A 24,076-nucleotide genomic window follows, 5' to 3' on the forward strand; every position below is an offset into this window, starting at 1 on the left:
AAAAGTCCCTTCCAGCCTAGGCAATTCTATGATTCTATCGGGAAATCAATGTTACATAATTTTTAGCAGATTTTTCCAGATGAGCAGATAAGCACTTACGGTTAATGAAAGTTTGAAAACACCTTGTGGGTTAATATTTTTTTAATCCCTAAGAATAGCTTATTTTGTCCTTTTGTGTCAAGAGAAACACAGTGTAAGAAAATAGAGTATGTAAAGAGAAAAGGATAGTGCTAAGTGTGCTGTTGTTAGCCTGCTGCATCTAATCAAAAAATGACAACTGACACTGAAATAAGGAAGGAAACATCTATTTAAAAATACCATGGAAAAAAAACCCAAAACATGAAAGCAACACCCTGCAAGAGTCAGTGTTTTAACACTGACTCAATACTGCGAGTAGATACTGATTCCTCAGTATCTGTCTATCAAAAGTGTTTATTTCTGTGGTAGAAAATTTTTTTACCAAGTATATGATTATTATTTAATTATTAAATAGAGACACAAAACAGCAATTGCAATAAGATCAAGAAATGTTTTGAAAATGAATGTACTGTTTCGTTTTGGAAATGAATATGGTCCTGTTCTATTGTTTCTACTTAAAAAAAGAATAATTAGACTAGTTTTGTCTCATCTATGCTCACCAGCACAATCTACTGGTTTTAGAGATTTAAGAGTCTTGTTTGATTTCATATCCTATATCCTATAATTTGTACCCCCCCAAAAAAATGTTTCTCAATTAAAATCTGTAGGGAGAGGAAAAAAAAAAAAAAGAAGCAGCAGGATCCAAAATGTAAGTATCCCCAAATACTTTCAGTGAAGCTGTGCCTCATATAAATGACTACTAGATATTTTTTAATTATTCTTGTTATTTTTCTTGCTCATTTGCCTTGATACTAATCAAACTACAATTGCAAATCCATAAGAGTTCTACCATTTATTTCACTTAGTGTCTCATAATAAACTTCAGTCATTTACAGTGGGCCTCCAAGTCATTAATGTGAATTACCGAGGTTCTTCTGTATTGCAACAGAAGTAATGAGCTTATGCCTCAGAGTATTTACAGTTTACTGAACAACTCTCCCTTTTTGTACCTTGCATATTAAAAAACATTTCCCTCCTGGAATGGTCTTTATTTTATCCATTGAACCTAATAATAAAAAACATACAATTACATCTAACCACCTGAATTACTAGATAAGAATTGAATTTAATTAATTACGATAGGACTGGTCAATTCCATTTCCTGGGGGTTGTGAGAAAGTGAATCATCTTAAAACTAAAAACATGTTCCATGATTACCTTCTAGCATAACCTCAGTGTCTTGACTAAATTTGTGTTTGAATGTTACTTCTATCTGCCTAAATACTCTCTGCAGTTTGATTGAAACTCAGTGTTCTTATTTACTTCCTTTCTTAATGTATTTTATAACATTGCTTTGTATGATTAAGCTGCTTCTGCAAATATTTCAAGGACAACCTTATTTCAATGGGGACAGAAAAGGCTTTTATGAAATTTTGCTCACATTTTCTTTCAGTTTTCCAGAATATATAATATGCTACATATATAATATAAAACAAATATGTTTTCTAAGGGGAGAATTTGCAGTAACTCTGACGTTCCCTTTTGATTTGTGATTCAGGTGGTTTATTTCTTTGTCAAATGCTCTAAAAAACTACAGAATGCCCTCCAATATTTTGATTTTATGTGGGTGACAGCACTGCTTGCAAATTTGATAAATACATTTGAAAGTCATGTATCAAATTCTGTGACATTCTTTACTACACTGAATTGTAGTAAGCACTGCTAAGGATTGTATATATACAATAATATATACAAATTACTATTATATTTATCATAAATTGATACCTATATCTAGTTTTACAAAACTTTAAATAGATGGATATTGTACTGTATAACTGGGACGATATTCAAGCCTAAAATAGACTTGGAAATCCTCTGTGTGAGTGCAAGTCCAAATTTATAGATTTTAGTTATCATATAAAAGGAGAAAGTTTAGTTTCACACTGCCTTTGAATGTGGACTCCTGCATGCACCTGTACTGCCAACAGTATAGGCCAGCCTATCTTGTGATTCTTTTTTATTGCTCTGTCCTTATGCCATAAGGTCCTTTCTAGAAGGGAGCCTGACATAATATGAAGGTGTAATTTTTAAATAACTGAGAGGTTGAGTTGCCATTAAAAAACAGAGGAAACCAAATCCTGAGTTAGGTTTCCATGTCCCACTTTTGTTTCTGTGTGTGTTTAGAGTTCTACCTAGTTCTTTCACGAACAGCTCTGCTGATTTTTCTCAGCACACCCCAGTGTCACCATAACTACTGATCCTGTTGATCTCGGCATGTACAAGTGCAATCAGTAAAATTCCTGGTGTCTCTGAGGGGTTAAAATATGAACCCTAGTCTGTTTTACAATGTGTTAAGGGATTCCCCCACACCTTCTTTTTGTTTGGGTTGGTTTTGGTTTTGTTTTTTACCTGGATTTGACTATATCCTGGATGTCATTGCCCAAGTGCAAGAACTGCCTAATTAATTTTAATACTGGATCTAACATATAAAATGAGAAGGATATGAATGAAAGATGAAAAGTGACGGTCACGTAGCACTGGAAAGGGAAACAGCACTCACAGTTCTTCTCAATCTGATTCTGTGCCTCTGTAGAACAAGATCTTGGTCAACAAAAGGCTGATAGTTGTGGACTGCTTCAGAGTCTTCATGTTTGCGAGAGAGAATCATGATCTTGTTCCAAAAGTTTCTCTTTGCCACTGCTTCCTTTAGAAAGAAAAAACTAAAATAAACGCTGCCAATCCTGTTAGCAGTAAAGAAGGGGAAAATATTAGGAGCAATGATATTTGATTTATGCAAAAGACAGGAAGGATAGGGATAACAAGAAAATGACATAGAATTCGGAAAATCAGCAGGTAAGACATCACTATTTATTTTGTCATCATAAGCAATCTAGAATAAAAATATTTAAAAAGAAACTCTGACCAGGCCTACATGTGAAAGCTTCTGTCATCCTTTAACAGAGGGTCTTGAATTAGATAACAAGCATCTTAGAACACTGCAAAATATACCCAAACCTGTAATGACAATCTAAACTGTACCTTATAGTCCTGGTTCCGGCAGGGATAGGATTAATTTCCCCAAGGATCTGGGCCAGGTCACAGGTATTCCTTACCATGTGAGCCATGACCAGGCTATAAGGGGGACCTGGCCAGGGAGGGGGCAGGAAGCCAAGGCTCGGAGCGGGCTGGGGCTTCCCGGGTCCGGTGGTTAAGCGGTGCTACTGTAATTGCCTTTATACATTCCTCTATTGGTTTTATTGTTGTTATTTTTCTCTTTCCTTTGCTGTTCTGTTAAATTGCCTATATCTCAACCCATGAGTTTTGCCTTTTCTTCTGATTTTGCTCCACATCTGTAGGGGTTGAGCAAGCGGCCACATGGTTCTTTGTTGCCAACTGACGCCAAAACCATGACACTTATAAATAACTTTATCTTATTCTTGATCCCATAAAAACAGAATTACAGATTTTCAGTAATACTGTATGAATAGCTGAATTTTGTGTCCATACTGTTATTCAAGCTAGCAAATTAATCGGGTGTTAGAACACTGACTTAGGTTATATCTTTGCAGATGCTAAAATAAGTAATTGTCATTCTCCATATCATCCATTACTGCAGTAGGTTGTGATTTAAATGTAGCTATCAAGCCACTCCTTGTAGAGTGTCACCTAAGGAAAACTGAGCAAGTGCTCTTACTCATTTTATGAAATGACAGGATGACTAGGTGATCAAAACATTTAACATGATCAAAAGCAATCACTTACTTCCACAACATAAAAACACTGGCTTCTTCAGGACTATAGCAACATTTTTCTGTGACTCAAGTGCACCACAACATTTTTTCCTTCTGTGTCTGAACCAATATGGACAACTCAGTAAGCCAAGGGTTTAATCTATAAAACATCATGTTTGTTAATTGACTGATAAATGTCAGTGGAGCCAAATAATTTTCAAATGGCACATGAGACATTGGCGTTTGCTTAAAGTTTCACTGTGCAAATTTTCACATTGTGTAGAAGTGGAGTTTGGATGATAAGGAAGAAGCTGAAAAGAAAATGAAATGGAAACTAGTTCTTGTTATCTTCTTAATGGATTGTGAGTGTATTTTATAAAACTGCAGAAATATAACTAGGACAAACCCAGAAGTTTGGAAGAATAAGTTGAGCACCTCTCAGATTCACCACCTTTGTTTCAATTGTGGTTTTTTTTTCCTATTTGACATTCAAAATCAAGTTTTCTAACTTCATGATGCTTTACAGCATTCAGATAATTAAAATAACTGTAATCCTAAAAGCAAAGAAAAAAATGTAAAAACTTTATATTTTGCAAGTTTATTTATTTATCTCACTATGTTATGTATTTATATTAAAAATTATGGTGTTAGTCTTCATCATCTTCATATTTTATCCCTGCTTGGAAACACTGGTATGAAAACTACAGATGGTCAATAGTTTACCCTTCAAATATTACTGATGATGACCAAAATACAATGATTCGTTGAGATGTGGATAAAAAAGCCAAGTATGTGGTAGGTATAAAGATGTTTTGATCTGAAAGTGAATGCAGACTGTGTGTGTGTGTCATCCTGTGTTGTCCCCGTCCGTGTCGTGTCCCCCCCCCTCCCCCATTTTGGAAGGTAGACTATTTCAAAAAAAGAATATTCATCTGTGTTATAGAATTTTAACATCCCTGCTCAGACAGTCTCTTCTGAATTAGAAAGCCAATTCTCATTATTAGTACCCTACATGGACCTTATTTCTTAACATAATCATGGAGGTCTTCTAGCATCTTCTCCAATTCTTTAAGAGATGATTAGTTCAGTGTCACTCGTAGCCCTTATAAAAGTATTTTTCATGTCAGAAAAAAAGAATAAATCACAATTTGATTTGTTTATAAAGCTGCAGCTAAAGAATAGCAGCACAGAAAGCAACATATAGGGGTCAGAAAAGCCTTCTAAAACACTTCAAATCATAGGGAGTTGCTATTTCAGATATTGTGTTGGGCTATATTTCCTTCCAGAAAGGGACTGCAGCGTTACTAGATCTTATAGACTCCTTCATTTTCACTTACTCCTTAGCAGTCTAGTTATAATCCTAGGCTTAGCTTAACTAGCGCAATACAAAATAGAAAAAAATAAAAAACTATCCTGAGATCAAAGCAAATTCAAGGCCAGTTTATTGTATTTTAATTCTTAACTGTTCAATGATGTGGGAATTAATTTCAGTATAAGTATTCTTTTTCTAATTTTAGTAAGAGGGTGTTTAATAAATATGCTTAGTAGGAACCTAAAATACTTGTTCACAGATAAGACCGTAACTACTTGCATCACATTTATTAGTCCAGTTATTTTCAGGGGTGGATGGCAGCCAGAAGGAAAAAGATTTCCTCTTCTTGGCTCTGTTCTGGCCAGTTCTATTTCTATCTGTGCAATTTTATTATGCCGTTTAATAAGCATAGTTCTGCTCGATTATATCACCTCTTTGACATCTGACGTTGCAAGAGTGTGGTTCAATGAGGCAGACAACAACAGAGTCCAGAATGCAAAGAGAAACCCTCAACAAAACCCCTAGATTTCTTTTCTTCTGTACATCTCTTGATCACATTATGCCATTCACCTTACCAGGTTCCACTCTTTAAAGAGCATTTCTTATTTTATCTATCTTACTCATATATGCAAATCAATGAGCTTTTTTGTATCATTCATACAGTATTTCTAACCTGTCACAAATTTCAGAAAGCAAAAGTCTAAATAGTGCAGTGACTTATGACATGCAAAAAAAAATGTAAAAAATGCGATAAATTAATTAGCCTAGCAGCTTTTTCTTGCAAGGTCTTTAAGTTGAGTGTATACAGGCATCTAAACGTGAATTTCTTTTTAGGTATTCATATTTGTACACACAAGCACACAAAAAAACAAAAACAAACCAAAAACACCCCCCAAAAATAAAACATAAAATGAACAAATCTGTCTTCCATAAGTTTCAGATAATGCAAGTCCACTGCCTGAAAAACCTGGAGACCAAAAAGCTTGTGACATTGGCAACTTAGATAGCTATTAGGAAATACTTTGTTTTTATAAAGCACTAACTTTAATCTATGCAAGACGAGTTTAATCTATATAAGACAAGTGTTTAAAATAAAAGCAAGTATTTCTAAATGGTTCTGTTTTGTACCTCATCTTGTCCTAAAATTTCTTTGTTAAACATGAAGTTTTGCAGACATTCACACACAGAACTGTACCTTTGGAAAGAGATAAAAATACACAAGCAGGCAGAGTTACATTAAAGGAAAAGTATAAGTGGACCATCCATAAAAGCATAAAGAATCAGTAAGGAATTATTCCTTGAAAATATGGTGTACAGGGCTCATGAACTGATCACAGCACGGATTCGCTTTTGTTCTACAAAAAGGGTTGCCAAGAAGTGTGACACTCCTAAAAAAGGGACGTGTTAGTACTGAAGTCATCCATAAACACCGTAATAGCTCTCTCAGAGCTGAAAGAGTCTGTAAACCTTCCAGCTGAATGTAATGATGAGGCCATTGACAAGATGACATTCATTTGAGCAGCAGGCAGCAATAGATGGATAGATAAGTCAGACAGATTCCTTGAGCTGACACAGGCTAAATATGCAGTCGTAATCAGTATTTCAGAACAGTATCTCTAATTTGACACTGATGCAGAGAGGTTTCTATGCAGTTTTCTAAAAATGGACTTTGTTGTCACGTTGGCGTGTGTGTGTGTAAAACATGCTGTCACTCTCACAACCTCTAGTCCTGACTTTTGATGGAGCTCCACTTATTTTCAAGGCATTTATGAATAGAAGAGAGAATGCAAAAACCACACTTGCAGATTTGTCCTGAAGTGAAGTGTCAAATCCAATGTGTGTTGAGCTGTCTTTTTCAGGAGCATGAACAAGACAAAGTAACCAGCAAAAGAAACTCTAGCCTTCATGATGCTGGTTATGAAAAGGAAAAGACTTTTGCTACAGGCTTTTTCTTACCTTGTTCTCACTGAAGTTCAGAGGAAGGGTTTGGAGGTAAGAGGGGGAGGCACTTTTACTTCTGTCAGCCTAAAGAACCTATAAGTATTTATAATGGTGGTATATCCCATGTTTTTCTTTATGGAAAAACAGCTACAGTAGTCCAATGTTTTTGCATCAGTAGCTAACATTTTGATAAGTTCTAGTGACAGATAACTGGATGGAGAGCAACTGTTTAAATATGAAGCATAACCATTTCTCAAAACCAACAAGGAATAGTAAAAATAGACATGACTGTATTAGAGATTTAAATAAGCAGATATGGTAGTTCTTAATAGTATTTTCACTTATTCAGTGTTCCTACAGATGTACTAACGAGTTTTAAAGCTCCAGCATTCAGTCTAACAAAGAATTGGATGCAAACGTTGCTAGGCAGTCTTAGAAAAATTGCGGAATCTGGGATCTGAGCAACTGCATCAAAAACTGATTCTAACAGTGATACTTAATAGAAATGTATCCTATTAGTCATATATTCAATTAAAAAACATTAATTTAGAATATGGAATTCTTATAACTGCTCACAAATAATGTTAGTTTTGGTTTTGGGATTAGATCTGCTGCATGACAAATATTGCAGCAGAAAACAGCATTTTTCATATACAGGAGTGCCTCAGCCCCAACTTGTCTGAACATCTGGGGTTCGAGAATGAACTACAGCTAAATTACAGACCACTTAGGAATTCCAGGTATTGCAGTAATTTGCCTGTGAACATCCAGTGACAAATGAAGACATGATAAGAAAAAACAGTCAGAAAACCCAAGCATTTCTGACGAGAGAAAAATAGGGCAACTGAAGCAAATTCTGTTTACAAATGTGTTTGATTTTATGATAACATTTTGATTTTCAAAATAAAAATAAATAAAAGGTATGTGAAATCACTTTTGTTTCTAAAGTCATGACAAAGAACAAACATAGAGCATCACATTGTCATTTGTGACTCTACCTTTTCAGCAAACGTGAAAGCATCATTAATGGAAGGCCAGACTTGACGCTTTTTTAAATGAGCTATTTTTATTGGAGGCAAAGTCCAGTGGACATCCTGTTGCTACAGTAATAACACATAGCCTCTTCCTGTCCTCTCATTGCTAGAGAACAAAGCAGACACATCATTGTAACATCTATATTTCTCAGGTACAAATGTATGCTACAATTAATAGTATTTCATGCACATGCTTAATAAGTTAACACTATGCAGTAGTCTATCAGTTACAATTTAGTGATATATAGCTTAGCAGTTTTATATGCAAAGGTGCTAGGTTTTTTTTTAAAGGCTGAATATGTAAACAGGTGCAGTGAAACTCCATCGTTGAACCAAAGGCATGATTAGATACTCTCTGAAGACCCGAGCCAGGTAGAGTTTCGGGATTGTTCTGCTGACAAGTTTTTCTTAAAGTGAGGACATCAGAACTGCTCAAATTATTTTAAGCTCTAAATAATTAAGCAAAAAGCTAGAACAAAAAGCTTTAAAATGGACAAACACAGAACTGTGGGTGAAAGGGTGAAAGTAATATTGAAGAAATTTTTTCATGAATCTGCCCTGTGAGTCCTGTTCGCTGGTACTGTCCTCAATTCAAAAACCTTTTGTGTCCTCCTAGACTGTAACAAACTTTATCCAGCTTCTTGGCGTTCTTGGAAAAACAGTCTTTCTTCTGTTACTCTGCAGGTATATAGACTTGTATGCCTTCTTGCTGTATTTTTCCCCTTTCTACTTGCCTGAAGACTACACTCCTGAAGGTACCCTCACTTAAGCACTCTAATTTGCTTTTTCTAAGAAATTATATTCCCTTTATTCCTAAAGGTCAAAGTAAAACACAAAACTGTATATATTTTTAAACCATTTTAAAAGGATGAAATTGTAAATACATTAATCTGACTGGCGAAAAATGGGATAGAAACCCCTCAGAGAAGATGATTTGTATGTTAAAGAAAACAACGGCACAGATATAGATACTCTAAGTCACTGTATTTGAGAATGTGTTATTCCCTTTGCATCAGGATTATGAACTGAAAATGGAAATATTCATTTATACTGAAGCTTACAGGTATATTGAAAATATTAATGAAGTCTTATATAACAACACATCATTTTAAGTACAATTGGTATTCAATCTTGTATTACTCAAAAGGTGTTCTGAACTTTAGTCTAAATCAATTACTAAGCTCAACTGCTTTGAGTTATTTTATTTTTGCAAAGCAACTGTAGTTTGTCAATGATTCAGAAATATATCTGAGTTTTTTCCCTGTGATTCCTGACATAGAATTACTGCCTCTTCCATTTTCATTATGTGAACTAAATTTTTTAAAGCAAAACTTTTCAACCCAGTTCTGGAGTCTGAATTCAATGTAACTTGTGTTCTCAAGGCAGGATCTCAGCTGAAACAATAGAATCCCACTTCACCCACCCCCACAATGGTTCAGACTAGCATCTGAGAATCTGAAGCTGCAGCTGAGACTCACAAGTATTCATAAAAATAGTCTCAGTGTTAACAGTGATAAATTGCAACAGCAATTACAGCATGCTTACCGATAACAATGCAGTTGCTCTGGCGATTTTTGAGTCACCACAGACTTTATCAACTCCATACTTTTGGGCTCTTTTTATAAGAAGTTTTTGTAAGTTTAAAAAAAAAAAAGAAGTGGTGACGCTCTTTGTGGAGTTAGTAACCTAAATGTGCCTTTGGTATTTATCTGAGGATTTCATTGGTGAAAAGAACAAGCAAATGTTGTGCAACAGTATGGGTGTACAAAGACAGGAGAACACTAGAAGGAACTTTTACTCTGAGAATATCTTTAGCTGAAGAAAGGCTTGTTCTTTTAATGTGAAATGACAGATACTTGAAACAGAAATTAGAAGGTTAATACTCTTAAAGTGGGGTGGAATTCCCATTACCTGAGTGAACACCTCTGTATCTTCTCCTGTAACTTGGTGTAGTTGAATAGAATCAGAAGAATAGAATAGAATTGGCCAGATAATAAAAAAATTCCTGTGTGCTATTGATTGGTACCAATGTAATTTGTACTTCTGAATAGCTCTTTTAGTGACTTAAAAACCCAGCAAAAATGAAGATGAAATTAACTTAATTTTCTTGAATTTTAGGTACCCTTGTGCATCTGATCTGATAGATGCAATCAGATTCTCTCTGGAAAAAATAATTGGCAAATTTATGAACAGTACCTCTCAACACCCTGTATGAACCGTGTTTAATAACTGAAAGATATAGTACATGTATGAACTATGCATTGTTTTATAGTAATTTTTTCTTTTTCTGTAATGCTTTTGTCTTAAATAAAATGTATTATTATTTTTTAAAGCTGTTTGGCCACTGGTTAAATTCACTCATTTTACTTGAGATAAAGTTGAAATCTAGGTGTTAAACTGAATTCCCACTTGCTAAAATAATCACAATAAATTATGGGACGATTATACCTTTAAAATGCTGTTCTGAAGAGCAACTCTCAAGTCACTGCCCCAAGAAAAATGAGGGCTGGAGGCTTAAGACCTAAGTGCACTCTACAGAGAAGGTCACAGTCTGTCAGAGATGCAGTTAACCTTGTTCAGCTAACAGGTAGGAAAAGAAATCCCTACTTCTATTGCTCCTAAAGATAACAATTTTATGTGACATGCAGTACCTCCTTTAAAACCAAATTGATTGACATTAATGACATTTTTAGTGTCTAATTCTTTATTAGTGAAGTCCTGAATTTAGATTGAATTATTTTTGTCAAGAATTACTATATACTTCAGTCTGTCATTTCTGGATCACCCTTCTAAAGTGCCAGAATGTAGCAGATGTTATGCTGTATTCTGAATTTTTCCCCCAAAATGTATTTAAAATTAGCTTCTCACCTATTCCTTTACTATACTTAGTGCACTTGAGTAGCCATATCCAGTCACCTGAAAAACTTTAATTCAGAAGAGACTTGTTTTACAACTCTTTTATAGATGGCATACGCAGCATTCTAAGTTCTCATATTTCCTGTTCCTTTAGTCAATACTCAGCATAAAAAAAAATGATTTTTTGGTGTTCACATTTGGAAGATGTGAAGACATATAAGATGTGGAAAAGACAGCTAAAAGCACTTCAGCATCTTAAACACTCTAGCCTTAGCTGGAGCTTGAGGAGATCAAATCAACCATCTTATTGAAGAGAAAGTTGAGAAACAATTTGGTCTCTGTGTGTAGGTACAAACCCATAGAAAATGGCAATGGGAGGCTTTTCAGCCCTTTTGACTAAGGTATGAAAGGATGCAAGGACTGAAAGCCTGTTTCCTTTGAGGGTAATCCACCAGTGCAATAACATGGCAGGTGATACAATTACCAGTGTTTAAAGTCTTTTACAAAGTATTAGATAACCTTTCAAAAGATGTTCTCTAATATGGTTCTGTGGAAAGCTCAGCAGCATTTTTGCATAATGGTCATTTCTGACATTGGAAGTCAGGAGTTTTGGAATCAGCATCTTCATTCCTTTTTTGCATGCCTCAATGAACAGGATTGGCAGTGTGAGCTACATGCTTATAACAGTTGCAGCTCTTAGTTAAAGCAAAAATTCATACCTCAGCAGATCGGCTAGTAGCCTCTGGGTTATATATCTTTTGTGTGTATGATGCACAATCAGCTTGTTGTCATCTATTCTGCTCCTGTCAGATACTGGCCATGATGAAGTCAAGAAAAGACAGATTGGTAATCACAAACTGTTCAAGGAATGCTTTTCATGTTGATGACTGGCTCACCTCCTTAGGGACATACTGACAGCTAAATTTCAATCTGAGCAGTCTCTTTCCACCACTCACGAGAAATTTTGAATAAATTATCTTCTAAACTTGCTCTCTTTCTATTCTCCATTACTTTCCTCCTCTCCACAGTGTGGACATAATTCAGCTCCTAGAATTACCTAGGTGTATTCCACCCAACCAAATCCCTGCTATTGCAACGGCTTCAGGTATTTCAACCTTACCCACTTTTGGAATGTTGCACATAGATAAGTTTTCTAAGAACATATACATTGCTTTTCAGGATTCACATTTGGTTGAAAACAATCTAATTCTCAATAGAAAGATAAGTGGTTTAATTATGTCATATATTTGGTCAGCAGTACAATTTCTGATAACATATTTTCTATCTTATGATTTGGAGGTCAAATATGAAGGAAACAAGCTAGGATGCCACACAGAAACTTAGAAACTTACAGTGTCATGTACATTTCTAAGGAAGACCTTTTAGAAAGGCAATATAATCCATTTCCAATCTACTGGCATATTTTGTACACAAAAATAACCTGTGTCGCATTGATTTAATTCCTATGTAGCAAAATGACGGCCAGACAGACCTTCTGAACTTCCCAGGCAAAGCAAAACTCCTATTGTTAAGGGAGGAATTTTCTTCAAGTCAGTTTTGAGCCTTCAAGAAAGAGACAACATGCAGAGCCTTAAAATAAAGACAGCAAACCAAAACAATGAAAATAAATAAGAACAAATATACAGCAAGAAATACCCTGTATAATAATGTTAAACTGTCAGCTTTGTGTATCTCTAAGTCTGTAAAACTACTCAATTATATTTGCAGTGAAATCCTTTTCTACAGTTTTGCTATGATTCAGATAAGCAAAGAGCTATTTAAATTCCCTTTCCCTATGTTTGTGTAGGTTATTAGAGGAAAGTGAATGAAAGCTTTGGTATTCATTTAAGACACTGAAATCATTCTACAGCTACAGTAAGAGAATAGCAAGGGATGGGGAATAATTTATTTACCAAAAGTAGAATGATGATTTTTTATGATTTCTAAGGACAGGTTTTTCTTATGAAAGTTTTGTTCATTTAATTACAAACATAGATGCTGAATTGAAGTTGAGAGCTGGCTGATAAAATCACATCAAAGGAGTCCTTCAGAGGAAACAAGTTCTATGCTGTGCTAGAAATGGAGCTGTTCCATGTAGCATTTCAAAATTGGAAGGTCAGAGAAGAAGCTTGATGTACCAGATGTAACAGAGAACAACACTGGCTTTTGGAAATTTGGTAATATTGCCTGACTGACACATAACAGGTTTTTTTTTCAGTTTGTTGACTGCAAGCTACAGTTAGGATAAAGAAACAGAAGCGAATAAGGAAAACAGTGAGATGATGAAGTTGCAATAACCATTGAGATGAGCAGATGTGCTGTGCATCCTAGGAAAGAAAATAAGTCACATACTCCACGTGAAAAGAATTATGACTTAGAAATAGACAAGATACAAAGAGATAATACTGCAAATCTCATTGTGCCATGTGGGTTGGTGTTCTTTTTCCTCTCTGACACTCTCATGTCATGTTGTTAAAATCTGATGTTACAGCTATGAATATCTTTGGATACTTCAGTCTTTCTGAGTGCCCATTCTCTTGTATTCCAAATCATAGAGATGAGAAGTACGCTTCTCTAAACAAAAAGCCATCCCACAAAACTGGTTTTATTGCTTTTACTCAGAACTATTTCTTAGATTCGTTTCACATAAATACCCTCATACTTGGGTCCGAGTCATATTCAGATGATCAGTAGAACTGATGTTTTAAATATCATAAAATCTAATATCATATTTTGATTTTTATTGCTTCTTTCCCCAATCTATTCACACCTTCCAGAAAATTCTTCTAATCTAATATATTATTGCCTGACATGAACAAACTCAGAGTGTATATAATATTTACTAATATGAACAAGTGCAATGCAAGGCGCTAACAAAAACTTCCTAATTTCACTGAAAGTGGAAAAAATGCCCATACTCCCTCACACACTTCAGAATTCATGAAACATATTAATAGACAAAACGTTAACAATTATTTTCAAGGAAAATGTCAGACTGCAATTGTTCCTTCTTAAAAGTTATATCTAACAATGCAAAAACAATAGTTAAAAACAAATCTTCGCCAGCACTGTTCATAACTACCACTTCAACTAATTTAAAAGTCTTTATTGTTCCATTATGTTTTTCACTTTGACCAAGTGTTATAAAAGTGTTTGATTTTGCTGAACATAATGAGAATACTGTAAAAAGACTCAGACATAATGTGTTCTACTCTACACTAAATCAAAAGGTCAAAAGGTTTTTTTCTTACTAAACAAACCACATCAGTGTAGTTTATTAATACAATTAGATGAAGTACATTCTCCAATTTCAGATATCAATTTACCCTTAGACACTTTCTGCTTTACTTAATGAAATTGGGAGATTTTTTTTTTTTTCCCCAGGTATATAATCAACATGTAAATTAAATTGTAAAGAATCTTAAAAAACTAAAGTCAATTATTTTATCAGTTATTTTTTTCCATATGACCTAACAACAACAGACTTCATTCAAAAAGGAGGGGGGGAAACACTCTTTGGATAATATATAGTTTCATTGTGGTTTTCCTTTCCAGAGCATTGCTATCATTAACATTATCATGGCAAGCCAGTAAATTGGTATTTTCATTTTGAGACAAGGGGCTTATACTTATTATGGGATGCCAGCATTTTAATGGGAAAAGATGATTTGATGTAAATGATAAACAGATCATTTAGTACTGCTAATGCTTTGCATTATGCGCTTCATTAATTGCATGTCCTATGTAGCTTACATTTAAGTATACACAATTACGTCAAGCACATTTATTTAGCTATATGTGCTGGCACACTATAGAGCTGCTATTTGTCTAATCTAAAATCTGAAGACCGTTTACCATACTCTTCAGCTTTCAATTTATACACAATTAGAATAGCTACTGTATATGAGATTAATGCAGAAAAAAAATGAGCACTTACATGGCATTTTATCAAGGAAGTTCAAGAACAGTTCGCTTAGAGTTTATTTCAAGAACTGTTGAAGGTTAGTGATGAACACAATATATGAACTATTGATCTAACACCCACACAGTCTCTACAGGATAATTATAGGCAAATTCATTTACTAGCATAAGACGCTAGTTTGCAGTCCTTTGACTATGCAGTGTATTTTCCTGAATACCGATATTCTTTTAAAGAAAATTGTTGATGCTTCCCTTTAATGTAGTAGTTATTAAAAGCAGTATTACCCAATTAACTTAGAATTTAAGCTATGTTTCTTTTATGCATCATTCTGCAGTCTTGTCCTTGAAAATTTATTTAGTTTCTTATTTACATTTTATATCTGTGATATTGGAAATGTTACTTATCTTGCAGTTGTCAAACCTGATATCTGGGACAAAGGAGGTTTTTTTTAAGAAACTTGCAGTTAACACTTCTTGGTGTACTTAGGAGTAGTAGGCAATACTAATACTGTAATTTCATGCACATTATCCTATCTCTAAGATTCTCCATAATTCTGAAATACTACTTCTTAAAAGTAAGTTCTGAAACAATGGGGATATGATTCTGTCTTGTGCAGGTCATTATGATGGGAAGATAACAAAGGCTTCTGCTCTTTCTGTTTTTAGGGAAGAGCTCTGAGTATAAGTTTCTCTTTATAATATCTTTTGGAGCCCCTGTGACTTCATCTAGTGTTCTTACAGGCACAGTTGTCAGCATTATCATGCTGATAAAAATCAGAAAAGAATTTTAAAGACTGACAAGGATCTGGTGAACGATGAAGATTCTTTACTATCAGTTGAGGAGGGTGAATATAATTAGTTAATAATATATTTTTTTTGTTCTTTAAAATATTAAAATAGAAATTATCTGGTTGTCAAAAATCAGATAGCTTTAATGAATATGGGGTATAGATGAATATAAAAAAAGAAATGATATGTTTCTTTCCCTGTATTTGTGGATATGAAGAAGAAAAGACGAGTGAATAAGAAGCTACCAAACATTTCCATTCTGAACATGGAACTTTGAAAGCAGTCACAGATGGCTTGTCTAAAGAACACAAGCCTATATAGCAAACTCAGGAACAGAACCACATCTTGTCTAACAGTTCACATCTCGATGAGCCAATTTCTCCTTTTTCTGGGTTATGACTCTTCAAATTCTTGGAATTCTTAGAGATATTTTTTTCCGGCTTATATACCTCTACACAGTTTCTACTTGATTGCTGCTTCACTGAGTATTCAAACCAGATGAAACAAAATATTGATATCACAAAACATATTTTTCTAGAAACCCCTAGCTAGCTCAAAATCATGCTACAGTTGCCTTCAGCTAACCTGCAGCATTTTTCAGTTTGGTCTCAAAGTCAAATTCAGAGAAGGTGTTCAAGGGTATGAAACAGGGTCACTTTATTTCTGAAATATCTAAGTTATCAGAATCTAAAAGGATATTTCCTCTACAGTCATCTGAAATACACAATACATTGTATTTTATACATTGTGTATTTCTTTTATTGTTTGCTTTCTCCTTTTTTTTTTATTTTTTTGCATCATTTCTGTAAACAAACAGCCCATAACATTCAGATAAGTTTGAAATTAAGCCTGAGAAGCTTCCTTATCCAAATGAAGATACTTGTGTGTTAAATTTCTATGAATTAATGTTGTAGTTAATTAACTGAGACAGGTATAAAAACAGGAATACTGCAGGTAATTATTCATTGACTATGTCAGAGAAGAAGTAAGGTATTTCTGTGACTATAAACGGACATTGTTACTCCACAGGTTTTTTTCCATCTTCTGTTCCATGAGTGGTATTCTCTCAGAAATATTGTAACTTTTTTTTTTTCATTCTTAGACTGTTTCTGCCCCATAATGTTAAAGACTATACAAATATAAATAACTTCTAATATCTCATTTAGAATTATTGTTTTCTTCTAAAGATGAGATTAAACATGTTGAGTGTTTGGTATCTAATTCTGAGTTAAAAAAAATCCTGAATATGAAGAGGTAGGCAACATTTTCCGAAAGAAAACTGCATGCCTTTGTAATAACCTGACAGTTTACTGATTTGTTGATCTTAAGTCTATTGATCTTAAACTTATCACATAATACAGTTGTTTAAAAATAAGCAGTATAGAAATAACATCTTTCTGGTATTCTTTAAAAACCCCTTAAAATAAATGAATGTAAGCACATAATTTAGTATCCCAGAAAACAACATTTTTGACATTACATATCACCAATAAGGGTGACAAGCTCCTTTCAGCTTGTTCATCATTTTTCTTTATTAATATTCATTGCTTTTGAAATGTCTAGAAAACACTAGAAAATGGTCTTTATTCAAAATAACTTTTATTGAGTAAATCTGTGAGTGCTTTGGTAGATGGAGAGAACATATATTAATGTGGCATTTGTACAGCATAGCTGTATGGGTATCTTTCAGTTCAAGAGTGAACTGAAATATTCTATCCATAAAAGTAATTTTATTTCAAAGAAATGATGCTGCAACATTGAAATTCAAAGGGTTAAGTAAGTGAAGAGATTTAGTATAAACAATAAATATTTCTATATTATTTAAGCAAAGAAAGACAGGTTGCTTATCAAAATAAGCCATTTTGAAATTAAAACGGTAAATTCAAGCAGCATGAGTTATTCATGAAATCTAGTTTCTTCCTATTATTTCTGATATTTGCTTGTTTTTGAAAGCATTTTCACCACAGAGATGAGATTCTAAATTTTGATTTTCATATTTAAAAGTCAAAGTGCAGGTTAGTGAATAGAGACTGCTTTTCTTCTACTTTTCTGCATATGTATCTGCATGGTGGATTCATTGAAATATTTTTACAGCTGGCTTTCTCCCCTTTTCTCTCAGTCCTTCTCAACTGCTTGGCTGGGATAGAGCTTCTCTTCATTATGTTCTTAGAGTGGGTCACATAATTGTTTACTTTACACATTTTCTTTCACCATCTTTAGGCTGCTGAACTAGTCATTTTATTCATTTTCATTTTTCAAGATACTGGGCAGGATTTTCTGACAGGTAACCTCTTAGTCTTTTCTTACTTTGGCTTTTCTTTTAAACTAGTCTATCTTGATGGCTTGCAAGATTATCATAGGGTCATAAATTCATCAGCATGTTTTAAACCTTGTGTTGGTTTTAAGCACAGGTTTTCAATTTTGTATAACAATGACTTCTGCTTCTCTTCCCAGAAAAGTACACCTTGCAAACATGTCCTTATCTTTGGAGATTTCAGAATCAAAGCCAAAATAAAAGAAAGCCAGGGACTGCTTCCAGAATACCTGTTTTCCAATCCCATGCATCTGCAATCCCTTCTGCAGGTGATTCCGCCACTTTCCTCCATTCATTTATTACATCTATAATACCCAATCAATACCAGTAACACCCCCAAATCAAAAAAAACAAAAACAAAAACAAAACAAAACACAGCATTCCTAACACCCAGATAAGTTTGTTCCTCATCAGAGCATGAAGTTTTTTGGGTTCAGAGCACCCTTCTATTCAAGACTCAATATATGTAAATAGCAGTTTAATCATGAAGAGAGAAAGGATATAAGACAGTGAAATGCTACTTGCCTAAGGATAGAGGTGCTTGCTTGTGAAGACTAAGCCCTGAATTCCAATCATGGGATCTGTTAAGAATCAGTTATTCAAGTTACTTTCTTTGGGGTTATATGCCAGTTTATGTTAAGTGAGGGCAAAAATATCACCATAGTAAAACATTGCTCCATTTTAAATGCAATTCAAGGCCTAGTTTTGGACTTAACAGTTCAAACCTCTGAAACAGGATAGGTGGTAGAATGCCTGTTTTCTGTCCCAACAGCAATTACATGGTGAATTGCTGATCTCTTTAAATTGAAGAAGAAAATTAGAAAATATAGGTCCTTGTGAAACTTAGTGACCTCTGGTGTTCAGTGTGAGCTGATTAGGAGTTTTAAAGGTTTACGTTTTGAATATTTTGCTTGAATAGAACTGTCTTCCAAAACACTTCTTTGTCTAAAGCTCCATTGCCTTCTGAAAATGAATGCAATTCTCAGAGATGGAGAAAATATATTAGCAATTATTAGACTCTCATGTACTACACAGATAGAGCCTAAGATAGATAAATTACAGTTTATGTGAGGACTGCGCCATTAATCAGCTCCTGTCCCTTTTCCTTGTCCATTGACAGAGCATTTTCTGTCTAAGGAAAAATAAAAACACAGTTTATTGTTTTGAGTCAATAATGATGACAGGTTTGCTTTGTGGGGTTTTTTGTTTGTTTTGTTTGTTTTGGGAGGTTTTTTTTTTGTTTGTTTGTTTGTTTGTTTTTTTTTACCTAGGAATAATCATAAAATGATAGAATCATAAAATCATAGAATGGTCTGGGTTGTAAAGGACGTTAAAGATCATCTAGTTCCAACCCCCCTGCCATGGGCAGGGACACCTCCCACCAGACCAGGTTGCTCAAAGCCCCATCCAGCCTGGCCTTGAACACCTCCAGGGATGGGGCATCCACAGCTTCTCTGGGCAACCCGTTCCAGTGCATCACCACCCTCACAGTGAAAATTTTCTTCCTAATATCTATTTGGAATTTGGGAATATAATTTCCACCAGTAAATGAGAGTTTAACAATTCTTTTTATTTATTTTTATAGTTTTTGTTTTGCCAATTTTGAAAATTATAATGCTTATATTAATTTTAATCTTGAAACAAAAAAAGGTTTCTAGAATTTCCTTTGATAAAATTTAAGAACAGTCTGCAGAATAATGCAAATGAACAAAATGTTTAAAGTTTAAGATCAGAATTTTATCCAGATTCAACAGATATTACTACATGTATGCCCACTGCAGCTCAAAAGACATATTTACATTCATACATAAATATACATTCATATATAAATATCATATACTTGCATCTCTGTATAATAGGGATCCATATTCACATGACCATGTACATCTGCAACAACTTAAGAAAGTGTGGCAATATGGTTTGTTTCTTTTAACACATTTCAGTAATAGCACAATTTAAGCAGAAATAGTCCAGTTATCATGTTGGGATTTTTTTCCAAATCTTCCATTTCATTCTTTATTGCATTGAAAATAGGTTGGTTTTCTCAGCAGCCTTCATTAAAAAACAGATCAGATAGTCAAAGTTAGTTTTGAATAGATTGATCTCCTGAATTCTCAGGAGGTCATCTTCAGTCAAGCATGTGGATTTGATTACCTCTTATTTTGGTTTGGTTGATTTTTGGGTTTTGGTTGCTGTTTGTTTTCTGTTGTTTTGGGGTTGTTTTTTTGTGTTTGTTTTTTTTTTGTTACTTGTGTAAAATACATGATGTGGTGGTCATCTATCTAAATAGAGTTTTCAGGAATTTCTTTAAAAAAGGCTTTTACATGCTTAACTTTGTGCACAAGAGGAAATAAATCATTAATTAATAAAATACTAAGGCCTTTGTTCATCTCACCAAACTTAGTGAAGTACCTCAATTAGGGGCATAGTAGGAATAGTCTACAGTCAAGGAAAACAGGTCTCCCGTGTGATTTGACTCAAGCAAAACTGGAGTCATCCTCTGGTAACCTTTCTTTCCTTGCAGAAATAATATTCCCTGTTCCCTCCAGAGGAAGCCTGTGCTGACTGTGTTCTACATACAGATGTGGGTATGCTTTCACTTGCCACACTGGAAGTCTACTGCTCATCTCCGTTGCCTCCATTTTTATGACCTTCAATATTGACTGCTTACAGTCTCTGTCAAGGGATGATGGAAGAAATCCCAGTGTACATGCTGTTCTCTCCTGACATGAATGATGGGCATCACTGGTGTGCTTCGTAGCCACCAGAGCTCTCTGTACTGTAGGTAAGTCTGGGAGGCATCACCAGGCCCAATAACAGCACTGATGCGCTCTTTGCGAATAGAAAGACAAATTCTTAAGTATTTACAACACTTTAAGGAAAGCCAAGTCAGAGAGATTCCTGAGCTTAATGCACTCCTGTGTAAGACATGCCTGGTAAAAATTAGCTTGGTCCGCTGATGCTCTGAGCAGAAAGGACACAAGTTAGCGCCTAGTCAAATGTAGTGTGATAATAGTAGTGCTATGCCAAACACAGAATATAGTCCCCTGAAATCTCAGTAGGGGAATGATTCAGGTTCGCATCAGACTAATGTGTCCTAACAGCTTTGGTTGGCTCAGAGCACAGGCTGAGCAAGCCTGCGTCTGATAGCAGTGTACCATGTCAGCTAAAAATAGTCACATCCTGAAATGTTTTGATAGTGAGGCCTTAGTGAGTGCTAAATGGTATGAGATTATGAGGTTCTTCATCAAAGGTCATTGTGGAAATAGGTAGTAGCATTGGGTTTTTGTTAATTTGTGTTAATACTAAAATCAAATATGGTTGTTCTGGGGTAATACCTTACTGTTCTTTTCCTGCTGATGAGGTTTCATCTCGGTGTACACTGACCGTGCCAAATCATCATTGGTTATTTTATTTAATATCCATATTTCTAACTAGTAAGCCTATAGTCAGGATTAGTAGAATTTCTTTCATGAAGTTCAGAGCTTAGTATACACACATTAGGGTGCCAAGGCACTTATAGAGTAGCAAGCACATTCCACAAGTAATGAGAACACCTCTTAATTCAGCTGAAGCCGAAGCCTCAAGTGAGTTATAAATGTATTTGTTCCCCAGTTAAATCGATTCCATGCAGTGCTGCAAGTGCTTATTATGTATTCTGTTTATTCCACAAGGAGGAAAATAATAGTTCTCTTCCTATTCTGCTAAAATATCACAGTACAAGGCAGCTTATTTGGTTTCATTTTAACTATACCAATTTCACTTCTAATCAGCTTCTGTGTGATGCTTACAGTGATCTCTCAGCTGCTACTGGATTATTGATTTCTATTAAGAAATAAGAAAGAGGCTTCAGTTTGCATGTCATGAACACTATTTTACTATGTAGACAGCTGTGGGGCTGTTTTGTTTTTTTTTTATTTTTTCCAAAAGAGATCTGAATATGCATTTCTCACAAACATGCATATTAGTTAGTGATGTGTATCACTGAGGCAAGATTCAGGATCTTATATAAAATTACATTTTTGTCAGTGTGGTTCTCAGTTGATAATGTCTGAAGATAGCCTGTGCTTCTACCAGAAAGGATATTAGTAAGCTTTCAGATTGTTTAAGAAATCTATATTGCAGTTCCCTTAGACACTAGAATAACTTGACTTATCAAAGAAAAAACACATTTGGATGCTGTTTCTTCAGAAGCAGATGAGAGAAGTAGAACCAATGATAATTTTACTGTGCTGTGCTGTGATGTAAAATCCTGATTCAGAGAGATCTTATGGGGGTATTTTACAAAATGGACCATCGGTTGCAAAGATGTACATGCTGGTTTTCATCCAAATTAGAACGGAAACAAGCACTACAAGTACTCGTTCCTTCTTTCCTTCATGTTCTACATCAGCTAATTAATTACTTGAATAAATGTTACAAAAAGTAAAGAAAAAAAGAAACCATACATTTTACTTTAAAAATAAGTGGATCTGAATAGGCTTAGGCTTATTAAAGGGCTTTGACAGAAACACAGTAAAATACTGGAACACAAAATTCGGGTTATAGATCCGAAAAACCTCTCTACTTTGAAAATCTAGTGAGGACTAGTCTAGTTAGACACATTTTCATAATCATTTCCTCACAATATTTACCTTGAACAAATTTCTAAAGTTGCAAAAAACTTCTGAAATCCAAGTAATCAATCAGATTCAATATTCCTCAGCCCACTTTCTGCCAAAGGACTCCGTCATCTATCACGTCTGTCATACCAAATGCTTGGTTGGAGCACTCAGCGTATTTGACCACCAATACAGAAATGACAGCGCTGGACAAATCCGACAAGCTTATCAGCAAGGTGGAATTCCCCTCATAACAAGCGCTCCTCCTGACACATTTAGATTTCTTTGTCAGAATTTTATTTTAATTCACTCCCTGTGTAGGGTGCAGTTTCTTTTCAACTTAGACTTCTAATGATACATAATATTTAATAGCATTCTGCTATTAGTTATAGTCATTTCAGAAACTTCATATGCCATTTTACATGGCACAATTAAATGACTGTCTGTGTCCTCATAAATAATAAGGCAAAAGGAATGTCAGTACCTTTAGTGACAGAAAAATAAAAGAACCTGGATAATCAGGCACAGTAAGGGGAAGAGTCAGAACTTTTGAGAGAATAAATATTCTATCTTATTTAGAGATGAACAGTTGAAGTAGGGCCCACACAATTTCTAAGAGAAAGGTTTAAAATATACAGTTATATTTTCATATGAATGAAAATATTTCTGCAGAAGACTGCAGTGCTGAGAAGGAAGAAAGAAAGCAAGCAACTAATTCTTTATTCTCCTGCTTTTCAGAAAAGAAAAAAAAAATGCATCCATGTTTATAAGAGGATATGACTTTAGACACTGCTTGAATGAATTACATCCACATAGCTATATTAAGTTTATATGGAGCCTGCTACATAAATATATTTTTTTTCCAGAATTTATGCTCAGCTATATAGTTAATATAGTTACGCTTTGCTGTTTGTCAGCCTATATGAACTCCAAATCATTCTTGGGAAGTTCTTCATCCACTAAACATGTTTTTCATAAATTCCTGTATATAGATATTAATTAAAGGTGAGTTTAGAGCACATGGGGAAAAAAAAACAGAAATAACTGAAAAAGAACAAATCTTGTGTTAGAATTGTCTCAGCAGATGATGTGCTAAAGGAATTTATACAATATTTTATTGAGTGTGTTGTCAGAAAAAAGTCAGTAACATTAACTAGAAACCTAGGGCAAACTCAAAACATGCAGTGTTCTTTTGTAAGCGTTGGTTAACAATTTAGTAAGACATGATCAAACATCACTAGACATCAGCACTGTTTACAGATTCCATACAAAAAAATACATGGTTATCATTGTTTTTGGTTATCACATATATGTGAAGTATGATAATTCCTCTTTTGGGGAAAATACTGAGCCTGGGTGCTGAACCAGCAATATCCCTATAAATATGACTACTCACGTGACTAAGGTAAAGCATCTGCTTGATTAACCTCAAAGATTCAGTCCATAGAATTTTGAGTAATTTTCAGAGAATTTCCGTATACTGTATATTTTTGTATAAT

This window comes from Charadrius vociferus, unplaced genomic scaffold (genome assembly GCF_000708025.1).
Source record: "Charadrius vociferus isolate BGI_N301 unplaced genomic scaffold, ASM70802v2 scaffold42, whole genome shotgun sequence".
NCBI lineage: Eukaryota > Metazoa > Chordata > Aves > Charadriiformes > Charadriidae > Charadrius > Charadrius vociferus.